This window comes from Cavia porcellus, unplaced genomic scaffold, assembly GCF_034190915.1.
Source record: "Cavia porcellus strain 051 isolate PalLab524CR breed Dunkin Hartley unplaced genomic scaffold, mCavPor4.1 scaffold_40, whole genome shotgun sequence".
Classification (NCBI taxonomy): Eukaryota; Metazoa; Chordata; class Mammalia; order Rodentia; family Caviidae; genus Cavia; species Cavia porcellus.
In genome coordinates this window covers 6,579,378-6,598,835 of record NW_026947523.1, presented here as the reverse complement: position 1 = coordinate 6,598,835, position 19,458 = coordinate 6,579,378, and the positions used below count along the sequence as shown (strand labels likewise).

General features: G+C 42.6%; 1 pseudogene; it reads right to left on the bottom strand.

Annotated features, from left to right (window-relative positions):
- Positions 1–10,834: 10,834 nt before the first annotated feature.
- Positions 10,835–12,294, bottom strand: LOC134474827 (peptidyl-prolyl cis-trans isomerase H-like; annotated as a pseudogene).
- Positions 12,295–19,458: the final 7,164 nt, after the last annotated feature.

Genomic DNA, 19,458 nt, shown 5'->3' with positions numbered 1-19,458 from the left:
GACCTAAGACCATTCTGATGACATCAGAGTCTTGGGGCTTGGGAGCAGGGCAAGGGAGTCCTAAGCAGCACTGGAATCTAGAAATGGATATTGAAAGAAGTTCTATCTCTAGCATCAAATCCTTTGTCTGCCATGGTGTCGTGGTGCTCTCTGTTTCCATCTGTGAAGCTGAGTTTCTTCATCTGAAGAATGAGAGAGGATAAGACCTTGTGTCCACATTTCACTGACAATTTCTGCCGTCTACTCAGGCCCTAGCTGGGTTGTCAGAACCAGGTGTAATGTGATTGTTCTGAACTTAAGAATTGCGGCCGGAGCCTGCAGATGCTAGCTGTTGGGCAGTAGTCGCCCTAGGGTGCTGATATAGCAAGAATGAGGGCATGAGTGACCACATCACTCCCATAAAGAAAAAGGAGAAGAAAACAGTGAATAGAAAAGAAAAGGCTGTAGACCTGGTGTTTGCACTGCTTGGACTGTATCTCCGTGTCTTGGGAGTGAGACTAGAGCATCCATTATGGCAGCAGTCCCAGCTTCACAAGAGTTCTATGCCCCCCTCTACAGCAGTAACATCAGTGTGGGAACATGTTCAGCCTGCAAGTTGCCTGGACACAAGTGGTAATGTTCAACAAACTGGTGGCTTTGCAGAAGGCTGTGGTATACCACAGCGAGGACACCTCAGATCAGCCTGTAGTGCCCATCAATGAACTGCTGGGCTTTGGACCAAATTCCCAAGGTAAAGTTGAATGGGCCACATGTGACAATAGGTTAGAATCATGGGGGCACCCATGGTGGACAGGGCTTACTGTGTATGGTAATATGTTCAAAGGAAAATGGAAATCCGTGTCCTCTGACTATGAAGTCAGAAAAGGAGCTGTTGCACATTAGTGGAGACAACGTTTGTGTCTGATCAGCAGCCAGGAGTGAGTGGATGATACAAGGGCACAGGTTAGTACTTTCTGGTCCTGATTCAAGCTCCCCATTCCAGGCACTATTGGCGCACCCTGTATGTTGTAACCTAAGAGCAGAACAGGATGTCTTCCTAATTTAAACTTGCTTGTTAGCCCACCTGAACCTTGTTCTTCCCAAGAAACGTAACTGCCGCATTCCTGTTCTGTAGTGCGCTGCAAACCCCACCTCTCTGCATTGTGAGACCAACAGCTATTTGTGGTTTTACAGGATAAAAAGCCTGCCCTTTAGCTGTTAGGCATGTAGTATTCCATATTGGCTACTGGAGGCTGCATCCCAGGCCTGTACTTTAATAGATAATTTTTTCTTTCCAAATTATTTTTTCTGGCTCCTTCATACCTCAAGAAGCAGACTACCAAATTTGAGGGCTCATCTGGGATAGAATAACAGCCCACTGACTCAATTCCTGAGGAATGATTTGCTAAGAGTAACTACTGGAGGCTCCCATTTGATTTAAAGTGGTACCACGAAGTCTTAATTTTGTTTAAAAAGGGACGCCCTCATCCTTGGAAGGTCGGATCCTTGTTGGGAATCCTAGATCATTTGTTTTGGAGTCTCTTGACTCACTTGGATCTTGGACCCCAGCAGGGCTAGCCTCCAATTTGATATTGGAATTTGAAGGGAAACCTTCAGCCTAAATTCATTTATTTTGCCAGAGGAAGGTTGTTTTAATTTTACCAGTACTGGTGGTTTGTTTTTGTTTTGTGTCTTTGTGTAGTCGTGTTTTGTCGTGTGTCTTTTGTTCTAATTTTTCCTTTCCAGGACATTTGGGCCTGAGAGATCACAAATGCCTTTGGTTCCTCTAAGGGTGCCGACAGAAACCCCCACAAAGATTTCCTCCGCTCACAGAGAACCATGTGTTTGGGCCCCTTTCTCACCCAGACCAAAATGTTTACATTCAGATTTGGATAGATCTCATCTATGATTCTCCACTGTGGATTCATTGTTCCTCGTGGGCAGAGGTGGTGGCAACATTGAAAACAAAACCAAAATCACCTGCGCCCAACTCCCAACCCTCCACGCCAGTTTTACCATCAGTGGAGGACTCCCTGGAAGACGTCCTCCTCCCTCCCCGATATTCCCCCCCAAAGACCCCTCACCCAACACCTCCCCCTGCCTCCCAGTCCGATCCAGACCCAATCCAGACCCGAAGCAGACCATGGCCAAATTCACCTGATCCCCCCAGGGCGCCGTCAGCCACTCTGCCCCCTTTGGCAGGTTCCCGACCCCTGGGAACCAGGGGACTCGATTTTTGTCTATACTCCCTTTTCTACTTCTGCCCTGTATAATTGGAAGGGCCAAAACCCTCCATTCTCCAAAGATCCTGAAAACCTCATTAGTCTAATTGAATCTGTTTTTTCCACCCATCTCCAACCTGGGACAACTGCCAGCAGAGCGCCGCCTAGAGGCCTATAGACTCTATATTCCAATTGATCTGGTTGCGCTTGAGAATGCAAGGTCTATTAATATTACCTTTGTATATCAGTCGGCCCCAGATATTAGAAAAAATTTAAAGAAATTGGAGGGATTTGAGGGGATACCCCTAAGTCAGTTAATAGAGATAGCACATAGGGTGTTTGACAATAGAGAGAGCTGGCAAGAGGCAAACAATAAGAATGTCACAAAGGTATTAGAGCTGCTGTGCAAAAAAGAAGCTAAGCAGAAAGACAAAAAGTGGCCCCCACTCAAAAAGAACCAATGCGCCTATTGTAAAGGAATAGGACACTGGCGAAGGGAGTGCCCCAAGTTAAAGGCAAAAATGGAGAGGGATGCTAAGACTCTGCTGAGCCAACAATGAGGGCATCAGGGCTCAGATGCCCCCCCCAGCCCCGGATAATCTTGCAAGTGGGGGGAAAACCAGTAAATTTCCTGGTGGAAACAGGCGCAACTTATTCTGTTCTAACTCAACCACTCTGGGAACTCTGACTGACAACAAAGTAAACGTGGTTGGCGCCACTGGAGGGCGAAAATCATACCCGAAGGTGGTGGCTCAGTTAACTCACCCTGGGCAAAAGACCACTATGCATGAATTTCTATTTCTATGGGTTCCAGAATGCCCAGATCCACTGCTAGGAAGAGACCTACTTCATAAGTTAAAAGTCCAGGTGAGTTTTCAGGTGGAGACCCCATAACTGATTCTGGGAACCACACCTGGGGAACAAATCAAAGTACTTGCCTTCCTTCCTGAAGGGAAAAATCATCTCGTGCTGGGAGATGATCCCACTCCAGAGACTGACAGAGATCTCCTGCAGGCTTGGCAAGCGGAGATACCAGGAGTCTGGGCTGAAAATAACCCCCCTGGTCTGGTGATAAATCAAGTTCCTCTGGTAATAGAGTTGTTGCCCCAGGTGTCTGCCATCCGCCTTAGACAATATCCAATAAGTTTACAGGCCCGTCAAGGAATTGCAAAATATATTACTAGATTAAAAGATAATAAGATTCTTGTACCTTGCATCTCTCCCTGGAATATACCATTGTTCCCAGTCCAGAAGCTGGGGACCCAAGATTACCAGCCATGCAAGACCTCCGGGAAGTCAACAGGTGAGTGGTTACTCTGCATCCTACTGTTCCTAATCCCTACACCCTGCTGAGCCTTTTGAGCCCAGAGTACTTCTGATATTCAGTCTTGAACCTAAAAGATGTTTTCTTCACCCTCCCAGTGGCTCCAGTAAGTAAACCCATTTTTGCTTTTGAATGGACTGATCCAGGGACTGGAGTAACTGAACAGTTGACTTGGATGCATTTACCACAAGGTTTAAAAAATGCTCCCACTTTATTTGATGTGTTTACCATAAGCTTTTAAAAATGCTCCCTTAGCTAGGGACCTGATGGGGTATCGAGAAGATCACCCAGAGGTCATACTTTTGCAATATGTTTATGACTGATTAGTGGCTGTTAAAACCTTTGAGGATTGCAAGGAAGCAATCAAGGCCTTGTTAATAACTTTAAATGATTTGGGATACAAGGTTTCAGCAAAAAAGGCACAGATAAGCCAGCAGACAGTGACTTACCTGGGATATCAATTACAAGGCAGAAAAAAGACCCTTTCAAATAAAAGAGTTCAAGCCATCCTACAGATACTGGCACCAAAAACCAAAAAGCAAGTCCATGAATTTCTTGGTGCAGTTGGATATTGTAGCCTATGGATATTAAACTTTGCTGAGATAGCCCAGCCACTATATGACTCTTTAAAAGGGCAAACACAGGGCCCACTGGAATGGACAGGCATGCAAGAGACAGCCTTCCAACAACTGAGGCAGGCCCTAGTGGATGCCCCCACACCAGGACTCCCTAACATAAACAAGCCATTTTTCTTGTATGTGGAGCTGAGCGGAATTGCAAAGGGAGTAATAACCCAGGAACTAGAGCCTTGGCAGAGACCAACAGCCTATCTCTCCAAGAGGCTGGATGTGGTGGCCGCCAGTTGGCCTCCATGCGTAAGGATCATTGCTGCAATGGCTATGTTGATAAAGGAAACTAAAAAGCTCATCTTTGACCGGAAGGCCACTGTGATAAACTCTCTCGCTTCAGACTCCTATCCGGGCCCCTCCAGATCTGTGACTATCGAATGCAAGGATCATGCATTACCAAGCACCGCTTTTAGATCCTGTCTCTGTTGTTTTCAAATCCTCGACAGCCCTGAATCCAGCCACACTACCCGATGAGGGTCTGTAAGCACCATACCATGAATGCTCCACCTTAATTGACAGCTACCAGAGCCTTCAATCCGACCTGACCGACAAACCTCTAGAAGGGGAACCATCATTCTTCTCAGATAGTAGCAGCTACGTGTACCAAGGTAAATGAGTTACAGGGGCGGCTGTGACCTCCGAGACCCAAATTTTGTGAACATAGAGGCTGGACTGTGGCACTTCTGGCAGTGAGCTGAACTCATTGCTTTGACAAAAGCCTTGAAACTGGCTGAAGGTAATCAGATTAACATCTACACCAATAGCAGATATGTTTTTGCTACCACTCATGTACATGGGGCAGTTTATCAGGAGAGAGGATTATTGACCTCAGCAGGAGATAAAATAAAAAATGCCCCCCAAATATTAGACCAGCTGGCAGCAATTTGGTTACCTGAGAAAGTGGCCATCATACATTGCAAGGCCCACCAAAAAGGGGATGATCCTGTTATCAGGGGAAACAATTTGGCTGACATGGCAGCCAAAGAAGCTGCCATAAAATCAGTGGGTCTGAACAAGGGGACATAGAGGAAACCACTCCTACCCTCTTGCTGATGCCTCCAACGTTATCAGAACCTGTGTATACGCAAAAGGACCTCTACTTGGCCGCCCAACTCCGGGCAAAGCCTGACATTCCAGGAAACTGGTATCAGTTACCAGGTAAGAGAATCTTGCTGCCTGAAGTCCTCGGATGGGAGCTCATTCAGCAAACTCATCAGTCCACTCATTTGGGAGGATCAAAACTAGCCAAGCTCTTTCGGGACTGATTCTTTATACCCCAGCTGTCCAAATTGACAGTGGCTGCCAGTTCAAGATGTCCCCAATGTCAAATAGTTAACTCCATGTGGAAACTACTCATTTTCGAGGAACTTCCCCAGGAGAACACTGGGAAACAGACTTTACTGAAATGAAAAAGCTGGGTCTCCAGGGATACAAATACCTGCCAGTGATGGCCGACACCTTCACTGGGTGGGTGGAGGCATTTCCCACTAGGTCAGAATCAGCTCTCACAGTGGTTAAAAAGTTGTTATATGAGATCATTCCTCGTTTCAGCCTACCCTTATCTATGGGGTCTGGCAATGGCCTGGCTATCATAGCCCAGATAACTCAAAAACTAACCCAGGCCTTACAGATTGATTGCAAACTTCATTGCGTGTACCGGCCTCAAAGCTCAGGGCAAGTAGAGAGGATGAATCAGACATTCAAAAATATGATTACAAAGGGTAAGTCTCTTTCCTTTTGCCCTCCTGCAGACCCGATGTACTCCTTATGTTTCTAGTATATCCCCTTTTGAAGCAATGTACGGGAGGTCCCCTCCTCTCATTCCAAAACTCTCTGAGGAAAAATTGGTGGAATTGACTAACCAAGATCTCATGAAGTCTCTTCAGGCTCTTCAGCCCATCTTGACCTCTATACATTGGTTATTCAGGCTGAAGCATCCTCCAGTAGACTTTCACTCTGAGTCCAGCCTGCTGGTGGAACCTGGTACTCTGGTCATAGTGAAGCGTCGCCAACGAGACACCCTTGAGCCTCACTGGGAGGGACACTACACCGTGGTCCTCAGCTCTCCCACTGCAGTGAAGGTGACTGGAAAAACACCTTGGATCCCCCACTCTCATGTGAAGGTTCTGGACACCCAAGGAGCCCAACCTTCCCAGGACCAGTGGACTGTGCAGCAGACTGGTAACCCCTTGAAGTTAAAATTGACTGAGTTAAATTGTATCAGGCATGTGCTGCTTTAGCTTGCTTGCTTTTGCCCCTTCTGTCCCACTACTGGGGACTTTAATGGCGCTGTTACCGACCTCACACAGCGAGTTTGGACCTCCTGTAAGCAAAGAACAGCTGTCCTGTTGCCTGACATAGAGGTTTTACTCAGGGATGAGCCTGGCCCCATTCCTAGCCTGGATTACATTACAGGCCACTCAAAGAGGGCAGTTCAATTTATTCCTTTATTGGTAGGTCTGGGAATATCAGGAGCCCTGGGTATGGGGGCAGTAGGAGTGGGGGTCTCTGTTCAACTTTCCAACCAGATCATTAAAGATATACAGGCATTATCTAGTACCATTCAGGACATTCAGGATCAGATAGATTCATTAGCTGAAGTGGACCTTCAAAATAGAAAAGGGCTAGACCTCCTGAAAATCTGGTAAAAAAAAAAAAAAAGAAGAGAGCTATTTGAAAACCCCCTTTGGAGTGTCTGGAATGGAATCCTGTCCAGTAATTTTTAATCTCTTATTTTGAGACACTGTCCCAAAATGCTAGGATTGTAGGTGTGGGTCATATCCATGTCCAACTTTTTTCTGTGCTGAATGGTAATCACTACTGTAACACAGGTGTAGTATAGTACTAGGAAAAGAAAGTTTCAGTTCTATTGGTGGTCTCTTGTGAGACCACCAATGTGGAGTTGGCCTGTTCCTCATTTAAACACGTGGATGACCACCTGGATGGCTCTCTTTGAATACAGTGCAGTTGCCTCCACCTGGCTAAATCTGACCCTTTCTCCACATGCTGTTGTGTACAGAGCTGATTTTGCTCTTTACTTTTCCCTTCAATTGGCTATAAGCAATGTAAATAGCGCTAGGTGAGGTACTGTGTGTAATCTTAGAAGCCAAGGAACAGTCAACTGTGTTACCATCTCAGTGTCTCTTCTATGGTTAACCCAGCAGAATGACAGAGCCAACACTGGAGGACTGTCACCTGGGTTGAGCCTTGAGATAAGAGGCTATGACTTCCCAGGACGTGAAAGTTTACATATCAGAAAATTAAACTGCAGCCTCCTAAACATCGATTGCTACCTCGATTGTGTTATGTAGACTGGTCCTTCATAGGATTTTCTCTGCATACTGCAGAGGTGCTTTCTGGCTCCCTGACTAGCTCAGCTCGTAGTACTGAAACAATGCCCACCTTTCTCACCCTCACTCAACCTTAGACACTCCCTTCACGAATTCATGAAGTTTACATTAGGCCTTTGGTAGTCACATTTGTTCCTGAACCCTCATTTGGCCTGCACTCAGGATCTCTTAGCTGCCCTTAAGTATAAATAGGTTTTTGTGTGTTTGTTCTCACTGTGAGCTGAACTGGACTCTGTAGATTAGAATTAACTCTCCAGGATTCCAGTACATTTCCGTGGATGCTTAGCCTACGTCCAATATAAGGGACAGAAAGAATCATCGCTCCATGCTTCCTGCTCTTTGCCCTGCCACTTGTGCTGTTTTCCACTGTCACAAACTGTTGCCCTCTGCCGTGCCAGCCTGCCTTGGAGCCAGCCAAGTGTGCACTGAAACTTCCCCAAACTGTATAAACCTTTCCTTATTTCAATTTGGGCACTGGCTATTTTGTTTCAACAATAAGAGAAAAGTAACCAACAGAGGGGTGCTCTGAGGTTCCATAAGTTTAGGAATCATGCTTCCATTTCTGCAAAAAATAGTGTTTGGATGTTGATGGGCGTTGTATTCAATGTGTAGATCACTTTGGATTCTGTGGAATGCAAGGAATACTTTATCCCATTCCATGAACTATATAAATTGTTTCATGGGTTCATTCTTCTTTAATTTCTTCATTTTAACTCGGAAAATCTTTAAGGGCATTTTCATTAACTTCTTTCAGCAATGTTTTAGTTTTCACTGTGTATATCCTTGGATTCTTACTTACCAAATTTTGTTCTTTTTGATGCTATTTGAAGTGGGGTTGCTTTATGCAGTTTCATTTTTACATGGCTACACTTGTACTTCGGATCCTTTTCTTTCAGTGTCCTGAGATTACTGGTGTGTGAGCTGGATTCTAGTAATTAGTGTTTTATTGTTTACAAATCCAGCTATTCCTAACCATTTCCATTGCTGTATCCGTATACTGCTATTGATCCATATTACACCTGAATACATTACACATTAACAAAGAAGTACAATTTTATGTATTCGTTTTCAATCGTATAGGGATACAAATGAGGAAAAGCAAACCAAAAACTCTACAGTGCTGACTTTTTATATTTTCCTTGGTTGTAACCTTGTCCAGTGTTGTTTCGTCTGTGGTTCCCAGTCACTGTTTAATGTGATTCATTTCATCCTGCAGAGTTCCTTCTGTAACATATTCCAAGGCAGGCAAGTAAGCTGATCATGAAATCCCTCAAGGTTTGTTTCACTAGCAGTGTCTTGACTTCTCCTTCATTTGTAACTGGATACTTTGGCTACATAGAGAATATTTGATTGGCTATCTATTTATTGTACTTTTAGTACTTAAATATGTCATCCTGTAGTCTTTTGATTGCCATCCTCAGTGATGAGAACCTAGTTGTTACTCTGGCATTTCCTCCGAATGAGATGAGCCACTTTTTTACTACATTCAGAACTCCTACTGCATTTCTGCTTAGCCCAAAGTAGCCAGGTGTATCCCCTTCCGCTCTAAGTCCCAGGCCACCTGGGCTCCCAATTACGGGGCTGCAATTCCAGAGGGCGCTGCGCACCCTAGCGGACTACATGTACCAGAGGACTCTGGGAACAGGCTGAAGTAAAAATCCCCCTTTAGAGGCTTCACCTCAGTATCCTTCTAGTGCAGCCCCACAGCTTGGGTCTCTGAGCACCACCCTCCTCCAGGAAAAGGTGACCTGAGTAGCATAGCAGGAAGTGTCACCCTGGGAGGCCACGAGAAGTGGGACAGCAGCTTCAGCCTCCTCAGGCCTCGCTCAGTCCTTAGGTCCAGGTATTTCCTTCCATAGCTACAAACCACCATCCTACATGCTATTCGCTTTTCTGAAATAGAAAGGAAATGTATCCTGAAGAATGCATCTCCGCTGTCAAAAACACTGCTTTCTTTCTTTTTAAAAAAATTTTATTTGAGGAGAAAAAAGAGAAAAAACAGAAAAAGGTACAAGTTATACAGAATTTCAGAAAAAATAAACAGTAGGAAATCACTAGTTAATTACATATTGTCATCTTAGAAATAGTTGTTCAAGTTACAAAATTAAAGCATATAGAGGGGACTTTCAAACAGTGAGACTGCAAACAGTTTAAAAACACTGCTTTCCATAAAGGAGCGTATTTTTACTCATGGAGGATGCACTTTGGGAAACATTTTCAAAGCATGCTTGGTGGCACTCGTACACAATTCTCTTGTCCAAGATAGAAAGACAAAATTAGTGCTGTGAGTTCAAGGCCAGCCTGAGCCATACAGGGAGACCCTGTCTCCAAAAACATTAAATTAAAAAGAAAGTCATGACACACTGTGTTGTCTTTGTGCTGAAGGCGGAAGGCACAGCTGTGAGGAGGGAGCTTGCAGGGCACTGTGGTCTGCAGAAGAGAGTAGGACAGAGAAACCAGGGCAGTGGTTGTGGCAGGAGGCCTTGTGTTCCCATGAGGGAATTTTGGAAAGAGCTTGCTCAAACTGGAATTGTGCCAGGGCCCTGCCCAAGACCCTCAGCTACCTGCATGGGGGGTGTGGCCCAGAATGAAATAAAAGACAAAATTAGGAATGCGTAAGGGGGACTGTGAGGTCAGTGTTTAGTATGTTTTCAGAGGTGGCCAGACCAATTATAGATGGGGCAGGGGAGTTATGTAAAATGCAGGAACCACACAGTGACACTGAAGGCCTTACTGTCACTATACTTTTAATTTGATCTCCCATCTAAAGGACCATGGCCCCTAGATGACTCATTTGTGTTTGCTGCTTGGTGTCTATTGCATGCTATATCTTTTAAGCCTGGTCTGTCGTTTGTTTTTCTCCAATTTCATATAAAGTAGCTGTGTGGATGGCGGGAGCGAGGACAGCAGAAGAGACAGCCACACTGGCGGTGAGCATTACTAGAGAAGCTATAGGAGGACTAATGGGCCAATCAGTTCTTTAGTTCCTTGTACAAAGTGACTGTCTAGGTGCTGTCAAATAAGCCACATCAGAGTGTGAGACCAAAGTTCAGTTAGATTAAGTGGTATCGACCCTCCTGGTAGATGTTCCAGGACCATTAAACACCTAGCAGTAACTATTCTTGCTTGAGTGTATGCAAGTGACATAATCTATGTAAGGAAAATTTTTGCATAAAAAATCACTGCAGGCTTTTGGGGATTTAGCTCAGTGGCATAAGTGCCTGCCTGGTAAGCACAAGATAGTGAGTTGAAACCTGGGTAATGAAAAGAGAGAGAGAGAAAGAGAGGGAGAGAGAGAGAGAGAGAGAGAGAGAGAAAGAGAGAGGGAGGGAGAGAGAGAGAGAGAGAGAGAGAGAGAGAGAGAGAGAGAGAACTGCTTTCATTGTGGTGACCCTAAGTATTAGCTATGAAGTACAGTATCTTGAGCAAGTCAGCATTAGGAGACTGAATTGGAGGAAACCTGAATTTACATCTCACTCTCTGGTAGAGCAGTCTCAAGAAACTGTTTCAAATTAAAATTTAAACATATTAAACATTGCGTTCCTCAGTCACACATTTCTCCTTCAGCCTCCCCAAACCATATGCAGTGCTAAAATGTCACAGGGAGCCAGCAGTAATCATATTGGACAGTGCACATAAGGAACAATTCTAATATTCTAAAATGACAGTTTATTAGAAAGTCTTGGTGTAGTTGGTCTCTGGAATGTGGAAAGGCCACCTTGGGAATTTGTTCTGTTTGCATTTCAGGCTGATGAGAGCACACTTCCCCAGGACAAGGATTCACATGACTGTTTCGAGTTATGACTCAGCCTTGTATTATGGACACATTTCCCCACACAGAGATCACAGGCAGTTGGTCCTTACTGCTGGAGCCTGTAGGAAAATCCTCAGTCTTCCTCATCGCTAGAAGACCATCAAGGATTTTTCTACACTCCATGCTACCCATCCAGCAGTCCCACTTGGAGCTGGTGATGAAGAGCTGACAGCCTGTCGGTGTCGCTCCCGGCCGGCAGGAAAGACACACGACAAAGTCTGGCGGTGTGCAACCTTGTCTTTATTTGTCTCCGCGTGGGCCCCGCGAGGCCTCCGCTCTGCCACCAGCCCTTTCTCGCTGGTGGACTTTCTCTATCTCTCTCTGTGCTTCTCTCTGTGCTTCTCTCTCGTGGCGGGAGAGGCACTTACTTTTATAGGGTAACAGTGGCCAATCAGTTTAAAGCGCGCGATGCAGGCTGACTGGCTAACATCAGTTGTTGCTAGGCAGACTATCTTACAGAGTGGGTTGTTTACTAAGCAGGAAGCAGGAGATAAGCGCCATCTTAGCACACTCGATGGGAGGGGTAATCTAGCTCAGGCTTTGCTCTTTCTTACAGGCCTCACGTCCACCAAGTAAGGCATCCGGGCTCGGCCGCGGCTCCCAACAACAGCCGTTTGTACTGGGACCACTGTTTGCCATGGAAAGTAGCCCAGGAGCTCAGGGTCTGAGTCTCCTCAGGTTTTAGTGTGCAAATGGGTTCTGGTAAATACTGGCAACCCCAGTACCATCTCCTTTAACAAAATCTTCACCCTGAATCATGAAATCCTTTATGCCCCTGTGGAAGGTACTTTCCTTATACCCCTATTGGAGCTCCACCTTTTGTGAATTCTCCAGTGCAGAACTGCCTGAAGTTCTTGGCTGTCTTCAGCATGACATCTTCAAATATTTCTATCTTCATGCACCCAACTCTGTGGCCACCGATGCTGACATGAAAGCACAACACAGGGCTTATGGGGATTATATTTGCCATTTCCATGGCTCTGACCCAAATGCACAAGTCAAGAGAAGCTTTATTCTAGATTGTAGTTCTGTACAGGGATATATAAGGATTGTAAAAACATATGGAAGGTTTCAGCTGCCAATCAGTTTAGCCACCATATTCACAGGGCCCTTAGTGGGGCACATATTATGTCCACCTATTTTTTTTTAAATTTTATTTAAGGAGAAAAAGAAAAAAATAGAAAAAGCGTTCAAGATATACAGAATTTTAAAAAAACAGTAAGAAATCACTAGTTAGTAGATTACATATTGTCCTCTTAGCAACAGTTGTTCAAATTACAAAATTAAAGCATATAAATTGGACATTCAGTCAGACTGCAAACAATTCTGTTCAATGATCCAACAAAAACCCAGTAATATGACTATCTATCTTATATGCTTAAATATACATGCAGTTATATCCTTTAGAGCACTTTCTTTTCCTCTTTTTTACAGTGAAAATTATACATTTTGGGTTTTATTACTCCCACAGTTCTTATTACTTTTTTTTGAAGAGAATAAAACCAAATGTGACATAACAAAACAAATCAGTCAAATCAAAAGGATGGATATAGTACATAATGTAAAAACAGAATACAAGGTGATCAACAATGGTTACCATAGTGCCTCTTGCTATCTTAAAAAGAATTGCCTATATCATCAGTTATAATAAAATTGAACAAAACAGTAAAGAACAAAACCAATAACAATAAAACAATGGCAACATTGCAGGACTTCAAAAGAAGACAATAGTCAAACCAGAATGGGCATCCTAGTGAATCTTATTGCCTTCACAGTTGTTGCCTATACTCTCAAACTTGGTACTATCAAGCAAAATAGAATAGAGTAAAATCAGTCAAAACAAGATGGTGAGAGCAATACAGGGTTTCAAATCAAGTTAATAGGAAATCAAAGTGGGTTACTTTAATATATCCTGCTATTTTTATTCATTTTTTCCTTAATTAAAAAGATAAAAATAAAAAATAAATAATAAAAAAGACATTGAGATAAAAGAAGGCATAACAACAAAACATCACAGCTCAGAACATAACCATATAAGCATAATAGTGTTTCACCACAAGATATCCTGACATAAAAGTAGTTACCATAGTGTCTCTTTCCTTGAAATCTTTCAGTATAACTCACATACTGTAGCATCAAAGATATTAAGACAATGTAAAACCATTCAAGAGAATGACAGTATTACAGGGTATTTAGAACCAACTAACAGAAAATGAACAATGATTTCTGCATTATCTCCTTGTTTATAAAAGTTTGTTTATATTATCACATATAATAAAATCCAATAAGATACAAGACCAATGGAGACAGAAGAGCAAAAGCTTGATGTGACTTCAAAACAAGATGATATTAAATCAGCACTAGCTATTATGTTGTCTTGTCTTCTCTAAAATAGCTGTCCATACCATCCAACCTTCTCTGCCTCATTTCTGTTGAGCTCCTTTTCTGTTATTAGTTGTCTGTTTGTCTTCTTCATTTCGCTTTCTGCTCCATTGATTGTGGCCTCTCTGCCACTGTTTCTGGAATCTTGGTACCTTTTTTTTTTGGAATATCTCACAGTATTCTCTGTAGAGTTGAATTGGTGGTTGCAAATTGCCCTAGTTTCTCTTTATCCTGGAAGCTCCTTGTTTTTCCATCAATTTCTAGGGACAGTTGTGCAGGATATATCAATCTTGGCTGGAGGTTATTATCTTTCAAAGCTTGAATTATTTTACCCCTTGCTCTTGGTGATTTGATGGTTTGTGCTGAGAAGTCTGCTGAGATTCTGATGGGTGTTCCCTTGTAAGTGATCCATTTCTTGTCTCTGACAGCTTTTAATATTCTGTTTTTATATTGTATTTCTGGAATTTTGATCATTATATGCGAGGGTGTAGCTCTGTTTGGATTGTAGGTGGCTGGGGTCCTGTATGCCTCATATATCTGAGTATCTTTACCTTTTGCTAAATTAGGGAAATTCTCCTGGATTATTTCTGTGAATAGCTTTTGTAGTTCATTTGTTTGTTTTCCTACTTCTTCTTTTATGTTCTTAATTCTTAAGTTATAGATCCTCTTATCATCTTCTAGCCTTTGTATTATTGCTGTTTGTTTCCTTGTTATTTTTAGGAAGTTTTTCATTTCATGTTCCCACATTACAAATCTGTCCTGTAGTTCAGAAAATCTATCCTTAGTTTCTTTCAAGCTGTTATGCCAGCTTCAATAGAGTTTTTAGTTTCCTGGTCATCTCTTTGAACCTGCTTCACGTATTCTATGTTTTCTCTATTTTTTCCATCAAACAATTCTCCCCTTTTTTTCTGTTTTTCCATTCCACCATCTGTTTTTTCTTGGGTGGGGCTTAGCATTTCTCTAACTATTCTGCTTATTTCTTGCTTTATTTCATTAAATACTTCATTTTTGAACTCATCTATGAGGCTCCGGAGATACTGCTTTATGTCTATTGGTGCCGTGTTTGATATTGCATGTTTTCTGTCTTCATTCTCTTTTGCATTTACCTTTCTTGCATCAGTGTTCTCAGGATTGGGGACTGAGGACCCTTTCTTGTTGCTCCCTTTTCCCATACTTTTTGTTCCTTCCATACAAGCGTATGTAGGAGGCCCAGTTTTTTTTTCTCCTTGTCTGTTACAGTTTGTTTGAATCCACTGACTAGGTGTTCCTGCCCACTGCAGTGTACTAGGGAGACATAGACCTGGGCAGCCTCTGCTGAGCCGGCCCCTCCAGGCCAACCTACTGAATGTTTCACTGCTAGGGTGCACCGCCAGGTGCAGGGTCCTGATTTGGGCTATACTACTGGATCTTAGTCCACGGTGTCACCAGGCCAAGTGCTCCCCACCACTCCCGCTTGAGAGGGGAATATGCGACTAAAGTCACTGCAGGGCCCTGTTCCAGCTAGTCTGCTCGTTCCCGGAATGTCCTCTGTTGGAGCCTCCTAGTCTATGAACGGGTCCCCATTTTTCTCACCGCAGGTCGATGCAGGGCTCCCTGCCAGTCCCGCTCTCAATGCCGTTTGGTTCGCCGATTCCAGGTCTCAGAGCTTTCATCCGTCTCTCTCCCTGCCGTGTGGATTGGGATGCAGTATTGGGAGCAGGAAATTCAAATTGCGGCTTCCAATGGCACGGGATCCAGCTTCCACACTGAGCTTTTATCTGTTCCTGTGATAGCATCAGGATTGCATTTCCAGTTGGTTTCTCTCAGCTTAGTTCACTCCTGGGTTGGCAGGGTACATCTCCACTCACGCAGGACTCCTCACATAGCACCGCTCTTGGATTCTAAACTGATTATCTCAGAGAGCCTCCGTGGCTGCTGCTATTTGTCCGCCATGTTCTCCTAGACAATATAGGAATATGTTTTGTTCTGTCCTGCTTTGTTTTGTTTCTTTCTCTAATATAGAAAGGATAGAAATACATGTTAAGATTCATGCATGCATAGAACCTATAAACAGTTTATGAGAACTGATCTTATGACACATAATGAAATGAACAAATACTTTGAAAAAAAGAGACACTACAGCACCCAGTGCTGACCCCGGAGTGTCATGATGTGAAATCCAGCAATACTAGTATTCTTTGTTCAGAGTGATTTTAGCTGGTTTTAGTTTGTTTATTCTCAACATAAATGAAGATGTAGATAACTGCATGTATGTTTAAATGTATAGGATTGATAACCATGTGTTGCTAAGTTCTTGTTGGATAGTTAAACAGAACAATTTGCAGTCTCACTGTTTGAATTCCCACTTATATGTTCACTTTTGTATCATGAACAATTATTTGTAAGAGGACAATATGTAAACATCAACTAGTGATTTATTACTGTGTATTTTTTCTTTGAAAGTATGTATTATTTCTACCTGTTTTCTGTTTTGTTTAGTCTGTCTTTAAATAAAATTATTTTTAATATAATTTAAAAAAAGAAAGTAAAAGGGGAGCAATTGTCTAAAAAGGGAAGGCCATTGTTTATCTTTTATCATGAGTTGAAACCCATATTGTTTTCATTGTTCTGTTTAGTTTGGTTTTATTCTGTTCCTGTTTGTCTCCTTGTATTTCATTTGATGGTATGGACAGCTATTCCAAAGATAGCAGGATATACTATGGTAACCACTTTTTATTTCTATTAACTTGATTTTGAAGCCCTGTATTGCTTTCACTGTCTTGTTTTGACTGATTTTACTCTATTCTGTTTTGTTTGCTAGTATCAAGTCTGAGGATATAGGCAACTACTTTGAAGACAATAAAATTGACTATGATACCCATTAATCTTTAACTATTAACTTCTTTTGAAGTCCTGTAATGTCTCCAGTGTTTCATCTTTATTGGTTTTGTTCTGTACCGTTTTGTTCAATTTCATGATACCTGATGATATGGGCAATTCTTTATTTTATTTTATTTTATTTTTATTTTGAAAGTAGTAAAATACAACAGAACAAGATAGAATAAAGCCAGGTGAGACCATGTAGTGAAATTGGTATAGACCTTCACAGCAGGTTACCGAGATAACAGTAATAGGTATCATAGAATATTTCGTTACCTTTACAATAGTTGTTCTTTCAATCACATATATCAAAATAAAATGAAATTCAGAACATTATAGAACTTATCAAAACAGAATATTGAATACAGCAGTACCATTAATCAGAATAAAGCAAAACAGTAATAAAAATATTGCCTTCAAAGAGATGGTAGAAGGAAATCCCCCTTATTTGCTATGGTCAACCTCCCAAGAGATGCTCAAATTTCTGGTTCCCATTTGCTAATGGGGGGGGCAGGGGAAGCGGGGTAGGGGAAGTGGGATGTTTGATTAGCAGCCCATGAACCAGTAGGTTCACTATTGCTTAGCAGGGAGGCAGGCTGGTTGCTTGGTTTCCCTGGGTCCTAAGTTCCAACATGATGTGGATCTCAGGAGACACTGGAAGGGCCACAGTCTGTCACACCACAGTGGCTTACCAGGGAGGGGAGCTGCTTGTTTGGTTTCCCAGGGCCCTAATTTCCAACATGGCAGGGCAATTCTTTTGAAGATAGCAAGAAGCATTATGGTAATCATTGTTGATCACATTGTAGTTTGTTTTTACATAATGTACTATGTCCATCCTTTTGTTTTGACTGACTCTATTTTGTTTTGTCACATTTGTCTTTATTCTCTTCAAAAAAAGAATTAAGAACTGAAGGAGTAATAAAACCCAAAATGTGTAATTGCTATTATAAAAGAGAGAGGAAAAGAAAGTGCTCTAAAGGATATAAATGCATATATGTTTAAGTATGCATGATAGATAACCATATTATTAAGATTTTGTTGGATTGTTGAACAGAACTGTTTGCAATTTCACTATTTGAATGTCCACTTTGTATGCTTTAATTTTGTAACTTGAACAACTATTTCTATGATGACAGTATGTAATCTACCAACTAGTGATTTCTTACTGTTTATTTTTTTGAAATTCTGTATTATTTCTACCCTTTTTTTCTGTTTTCATTTTTTCTCTTTCAATAAAATAAAAAAAAGAATTAAAGAATTAATCTTTTACTGCCAGGAGGCCTGGCCAACCTACAAACTTAATGGTAGCCTATGGCCTAAAGATGGGATGTTTGTTCCCTGTATTCTCAAAAATTATATGACTTTTGTTATACTGGTGACAAGTTATCAGAAATTCCATATGTACAGGTTTTCCTTACCCTAAGAATGTGTTCTTCTCTCATTAAATCATGTACACCTGCTCAAATATTTTTAGCTAACTCTACTGTACCACACACTTTCCCTTCTTCCCCTCAAGACCCCTTAGACAATGTGCCCCCTTTCTTTAATCCCCCCATCCCCGAGATTAAACCCCACAGTCTTCTCATCCAAAGGTTTCTATATCCACTGCATTGTCCTCTCCTCCTCCTTCCCCTAGGGTCTCTAATCCTTCTGCTAAAGTCTCTAGTCTATCCCCTAGCATCTCTGTATTTATGTGATTCTGAACTCCACCCTCAGCTCACAAGAGCAAGCTCAGCTGTGGCAAGCAGCTCAAGAAGAAGCCGATCGCAGACATAAGGCAAATACTACTGAAAATGACCCTGGGCCTACTGTGGAGCCAGAACAAGATCCTAACTGGTATGTCTAATTGTGGGCCTTAATAAAATTGCTCACAAACATACTAACTATAACAAACTTTTAGAACAGGTCCAGGAGGCTAGTGAAAATCCAGCTATGTTTCTGAATCAGCTTAGTGACACCTTAATTAAGTTTACTAATGTAAACCCAGACTCTCATGAAGGGATGATTGTTATTAACTCTTATTTTATTTCTCAGCCTGCTCCTGATAATTTGTACAAAGTTACAAAAGGCTGAATAAGGCCCTCAAACCCCGCAAAGAGACCTTAATTTAGCTTTCTGTGTTTTCAACAACATGGAAAAGCTCAAAAAGAGCAAAAAGAGGCACAAAAAAGAAATCTGCCAAATATCAATCTGATCTCTTAGCAGTGGCACTTGGGGCTCCCAAGACAGGAAAGCCAAAACAAGGCGGAGCTGCCTGAGCCCCTTCCTGACCATGCTTCAAGTGCAGCAAAGAAGGACATTGGATAAGAGAGTGCCCCAATCCTGGCGTTCCTTTGGGGACTTGCCCCTATTGCAATCTCAAGGGTCATTGAAAGAGCAACTGTCCTATCCACCAGAGAGCGAGTAAACCATCCTCTAACTCCTTGCCCTCACAGGAGACTCCATATCCACCAGATTCATCACTGACTGATCTACTCAGACTTGCTGCTGAAGATTCATGGGACTCGGGGCCCAAGGACCCCATTAAAGTATCCTTCTTGGAGCCCGAGTCTCGGTGGAGATCTCAGGTAAGGCACTCTCTGTGCTTGTAGACATGGGGGTGCCTTATAGTGTTCTTCCTGAGTTTTCCTTGTATTAAGTCCTCAATCTTTATGGTGGGTCTTGACAGCCAACCTATGCGACCTATGCAGCCTCTGCAGACAGGGCCTATTCCATGCAGATTCCAGGCTCTCTTCTTTACCCATAGCTTCCTAGTAATTTCAACATGCTCCACACCCTTTTTAGGTAGATATCTCCTTCAAAAGCTTAACTTCTCCTTTACCTTCTCCCTCCCCACAGCTCTAATCCTCCAAATATCCTCACAGTGCACTGCAAAGTCATCCCCTCCTCTTCCTTCTCT